Consider the following 6,121-nt stretch of genomic DNA (forward strand, 5'->3'; position numbering starts at 1 on the left):
ATCATCGCTGCAGTAGGCTACACAGCTAAAATGGAGCAGGGGGCAAGAGCAGTATGTCTCATGTGCTCTCAGTGGGAAGGTATTGCTTTCCACACAAACAGGCTTTCTCCATATAGTTGGTCAAATATTAACAAAACCCCTCAATTCATTTAAAAGTCAGCATCAACAAGTGAATTTCAGAACAATAACAAAGATTACTCATTCCTTTTCAGACAGTAACAGCCCAGCAAAAGTCCACAAAGTCAGTGTCAATGACTTTAAACAGTAAGACATCACTGAGGTTGGTAGAAACGTACACATCACCTTGTAAAGAGAAACAGGAGCTTCTGCAGATTGACTAAATTTTGCGGTGCATGGAGCATTAACCAAAAGAAGTTTAGGAAAAAATGAAGAAGTATAGAGGGGGAAAAAAAAGCAGTCTTTTACCATTATAAATCCAATAATGCCAAACACAAAAAACCATGGTATCAACAAATCCTGCCTCCATATCATGGGCAACTCAGTATGATTGATGTCGTGATGTCGTTGTGTTATTTCGAGAACCAAGGTAAGTGCTGCCACTGACAGGCACTGTGAGTCACATAACCTGTCTGCCTCTTGTTTTCTCATCTCAAAAGTGAATTAATTGAAAGAAATGTTTTGTCTGAAGAAAAAAACCTCATGCTTTGCAAAGAGGTGAAAGTGACCTATTGGACACAGAGACCTATTACAAGAAATTTCAGTCTGCAAAACAATTCATCCAAGCATCTCTTTAGGAACTAGCAGCTGCTTCTGATTCAAAAACAACTGTTGTATGTATTTTTTTTTTAAGTTAGAGCAAAATTGTATGCAAGAGATGACAGATTAGATGTGTTAGGCTGCTTATTTTTTACAAAGTTGTTCGTGCCTATGTATTGTGCTCCAGGGTGACTGGTATCTCAGAATGAGGGCAAAGACAAATCGCGACCCACTTCAGTGGAGGGACTGTATACACTGCAATGAACACCTCCATACAATCCAACTTAATTTAAATTAATGTTTGGATAGAGGCTACATATTTCTAGTAACCAATTTCAAAACCTGGAACTTTATCAGCATTATGAGGATACTGAGTAGTAACTCTGCCGTAACACATTGTCATTCTTCATCACGTTTTAGAATGCAAAGAAGGAACTTAGCTTATTCTATACTGGGTTCCAACCACAGAGTGCATCAGTCTTTGAAAAACGTGATTATTTCCAAAAAAATTAGTTATCCCACTTATGCAGCCATTGTCAATAAGCTTCTGCTGCTCCAGTTAAGTGGTCTCAGAAGCTGGGGGGGGGCGGTGATCCTTACGTGTCATGGATGCAGTAGTGCCCCACAGAGATGAAGGCTGAGCATCTACTAAATCGGGAGTTGAGGGACACTGGGAAAGGTGATGGGTCTTCACTGTAGCTCTTGCATTTCCCTCCTAGTGATCTTGCTGATTTGGGGGCTGTTTATCAAAACATGGACTGTCATGTTGACAGGCACCTTTTAGTCTTCTCTGATAAACCACATGAACAAAAAGGTGAGGAATGAACAGTTGAGTCTACATCTGCAAGCTATATTTGGGCTAAGCACACATCTAAAGCTCATGGCCTACACTTGGTGTTCTATTAAGACACGAGTATCCATGGAACATCATCTCACACTGAAGGGATGCGAATGCAGAAGCATTTAAATGAATTCCCTAAGGTACCTGTCCTCAAACCACATTCAGCCTTTAATATACATGACTAAAATGCTTTTTGATTGGGAATTAGTTCTACTCGGTTATAATCAGATTGCATAAATGCAGCCTGTGAAGACAGATGTAACTCATTGAGCCTGATAATTATAAGATTAGGTCCTGCACAAGAAAAATCTTTTGCATTGTAGCCATAAAACATTTTGCAAAAAGTGAACCGATCCTGTATCTTGTTTGTTAGCAGTTTATTTACTCCATCCATTGCTTCCTTGTTCTTCTTATGTAAACTTCCTCGAAGCAAACACACTGAAAACATTTTCCACGGAAAATGTGTCCCAAGTAGTTCAATAAACAACACAGTAAATAAGCGACTGCAAATTCAGAGAGCCATCTACTGGCAGCTAAGTGAAACGAACTGAAGTCATCATGGGCCAAATCTTCTCTCCCTCTCTTTGCAAACGATTTAAAGATAAGGAACCACACATGGGTAATGTCAACTGTACAAGCATCATTATCTTCTCAAGACATGTACGCAAGAGTGCAGATGCTGGTGTTCTCAGAGCAAGAAGGAGCAGCCTCACTTGTGCAGTGCTCAGATTCTGCTGGGCAAAGGAGAAACTGAGTAAAGGAGTGAGGACTCTCCAAGCGCCTACAGCCCCCACTACATCCCTCACATCGACGTTCTTTCTTGTGTAGATGGCTCAAGCCTCCGCTTTAGGTGGAGCAGCTGGGGGGACCATCAGGCCCTGGGGCAGGAACAGTGGCCAGACTCCTGCAGCAGGAAAAGTTCCTTTTGAGGGAGAAATGGAAATTAAAATCCTCAACTGCACTAGCCTTTCTGCTGCCTTCTTCATGTGGCAGAATTTGATGTTTGCTTCATTTTTGCCTTTATTCTTCGTCTCCTGGCATTATTACTTTCAGATTTCTTCATTTTAATAGATGGGTTCATGACTTCAAATCTCCTCAGATAAGGACGTGCAGTCCTCCCAACTGAGCTTCCCTTAATTTCTGCTCATGTTTATCATCTCCAGGTAGTTTATGTTTCTACCCTGAGCATGGCTTTCAACCTCTCCAAGTTTAATACTCTGTAAATGCCACTAACATGCTCTTTATTTTCTCTTCCAGATATTTAACTAAGATCTTACATGTGAGGAGATTCACACCTGGGTGGACAGGTGAGTCTGGTCTGGAGAAGAACTTCGGGGCCACCCTCAGCAGATAGCACAGCCAGAGTCTGTGCATGCAGGTGCAAACATCTCAAGAAGCAACTTGGGAGAATCCTTTGCTCCCTGAAAGGATTCCTCAAGCACACATGCTGCTTAGTTACCTTACAGCCTGCCTGCTGTGACTATCAACCTTGAAGATCTCAACTTCTTTGGGAAACCCATGACGTTCTGGAGTAATAGGTTTGCTTCAGAGACAAAATATCACAGCTTTTAGTTTTTAATCAATAATGCCTCTCATCTTTATAAAGCTCTGTATCATTTCTCTAACCATTCAATTTCCAGTAGTGTTGCTAAACACAAGCAACCCTTCCACAAGCACATCTGAGGGTTTTTTTCATAAATGGGTGGGAGGAACCTTTGTTGTAACCTGTTTTAACAATAGCTCTGTGAGCAGCAGAATTAACACAGCCCAGACTCCAGTGTTCTCCCTGTATCCTATTGCAGGGTCTCTTTTTACCTGAGCAGCTACTTCCACAAAAACTTGAGGTATTTAGTATATCTGTGGCTCTCCAAACTTGATTGAATTGCAAGGCGTTTTCAAAACTTTCCATAGGGAAACAGACCACAGATGGCTTACTTCCCTAGCAAATGAAACTATAAATAAATGAGGAAAAAATCCCTTTTCTATAGCTCCTTGATGCAAGGCCCACTCTGTTTAGACAAAAGACAAATGGGTGTTTCGGGAAGCACATACTGTCAGTCAAATGTTTAATGGGCTTTTCTAAATATATTGGAGATAACTGATTAATGCTTACATGACTTCCTACAGGCGATCAAGTACACTAGTGGTAGATAAGGGAGTAGAAACAACATTCCCTTGACTGCCCAGCAATTTGGTGTTATCTTACCGTTCTGCAGTAACTGGTGAGTAAATGTATAACCGTGGAATCTCTAAGATCCATAGAGCAGAGAGCATATTCTCTAATTTTCAGTCTTCTTGGCATTGCCATTTAGTGTTACCCGCTTGGTTTACCTATTAAAAAAAAGCAAAGATAAATGATATCTTCCACAAGCACATATTTTAAATATGTCGTTACTAGTACTATATTAATGTAGCACAAATAGAGTTCAAAGGTGGTTTGCATGGCATAAAGATGCCATTAAAATGTTGAAAGTGTAAACTCTGTGACATTTGTTACAAGTTTGTTGAATGCAGTATGTTCTCTCCCACTCCCTCTGCAAATCTTTCCTACTGAAACAGCAATTTGTGAATGTGAAGAAAACTTTCCTTTACAGGGAAATATTTGTGGTCCCCCAAGTAATTAATTTTGCAAGCACAGCTTTGTTTTACATGATATGACTGATGCAAAAAAAAGCAGAAAATAATATCTTCATAACCTGATTACCTGAGGGATTTACAATGTATATCTAGATGGCCTATCATGTGGCCTATCAAATCAGGGCATGGTTATTAAATCTCAGAGCAGGAAGGTCCAGGCAACTCATTTCAGGCAAAGTAACAACTTTGAACAACTGAATAATCCTTTGTTCAGCATTAGGCCAAATACAAGCCACGTTGGCTACTCAGCTCTCAATATTCGAGACCATGCACAAACAGACAAGCACATTCATCTTTGAGAGTAAAAGCAAAGATGAAACTTTAAAGAACTATTATTTCTAAAACAGGTCATAAAATTGCAAAGGCAGGAGGCCTGTTTCCTTCTGCACTGTGTCTTTCATGAGTTTAGTACAAACAGCAACATGTTTTTTATTTTTAAATCTTTATCTTCGCTTGGAATATAAAGACATATATTGTGTGCGTGCCACTTTCTGGGTATTGCTTCTCCTTTCAAGTTTTAGAAAGGAACAGTAACTACATGTGACCATTCTTCAGGATTTTTAAGATTTTATCATGGCAGTGTTATTCCTGTTATTACTCTGCTACACAGAGATGTTTGCTGCTAGATTCTGAAGGATTTATAAAAGAGATGAGGCTCATGATAACTGATTTATAGGAACACAAAACCAAAGTGCTGTAGCAGTGGCAAACAGAAAAGGCAAGGGAAGGATTAGAAGGATGATCTCCCACGTCCCCACTTCAAGCCAATTGCTAGACCTTTGAAACAAGGTATTCTGCTTCGCACATTAATATCCAAGACCCTCTTTACTGATCAACTCTACTACATGAAATACATCCATGAGATTATATATCAAAACCCAACATGAAATACATGAAACATCTATTGTTGGTATTTGTCCCGAAGCTTATTTTTAGATCATGCGCTATAATCATGTGCTGACTATAAAAAATTAAACTCAGTCTGATCATCTCTGACCAGCAGAAGGCAGTAAAAATCACAAAATGGAAAAAACCACCGAACTTTCTTCATGAACCCAAACTTGTACCATTGGGATGCAAATACAGGGAGAATGCAGAGAAACCATCCTGCTATAGGATGTTAAGCAGTAACACCAGCTCCAGACATTGAACAAATGCAAGTCATGTTCTTCCAAAATCCTGCACTGTTGTTTGGTTGGTTTTTTTAACCCTTGGCTCCTAATACAGCCAATAACTACTTTTAAGCAGCTTAAGACAACCGACAGATTAATGAAGAACCTACTTTATAAAACACTAAAAACCAAACCAAATCCAAACCAAACTAAACAAATGAAAAAACCTAAACCAAACCCACATGCCCCCCCCAATAAAAAAACACACCACAAAAAACCCCAATCAATCAAACAAAAACCACCCAAAATCACCTCAGCCTAAGAGTGAGAGGAGATGCAGTTACTCTGGTGTATTTCTAGTAAAAGAAATTGAACCAGAAAAAACTGTTGGCATGTGAACAAACACATTTGCGTTTAGGTTGGAGATATAGTGGCCTCCAAAGAACCTGGAGATCTGCGAATCATTTTGCTGTAATGGAGTCAAAAGATACAAATGAAAATAAAATTTTACAAAAGGCAAAGCACTTTGCAACGGCAGCTGCAGGCCCCGTGACAGGCCGATGCCGGGGCGCACCCAGGGCCGAGGCCTGACGGCGGGTCCACCCTTCCCGCGCAAACCCTCCAGCCTCCCTCCCTGCGCCCGCCTCCCCGGGAGTTCGTTCCCGGCCCGGCCCCCTCATGCACCCTCCCGCTCCTGCTCCCGCCCCGCCCCGCCGCGCCCCTTCCTCCTTCCTCACAGGAGCGGCCGAACCGCCTTCCCGCCGGACTACAGCTCCCAGCATGCCCCGCGCGGGGCCGCCGCCCGGCCCGATTC

This window comes from Nesoenas mayeri (genome assembly GCF_963082525.1).
Source record: "Nesoenas mayeri genome assembly, chromosome: 8".
NCBI classification, from domain to species: Eukaryota; Metazoa; Chordata; class Aves; order Columbiformes; family Columbidae; genus Nesoenas; species Nesoenas mayeri.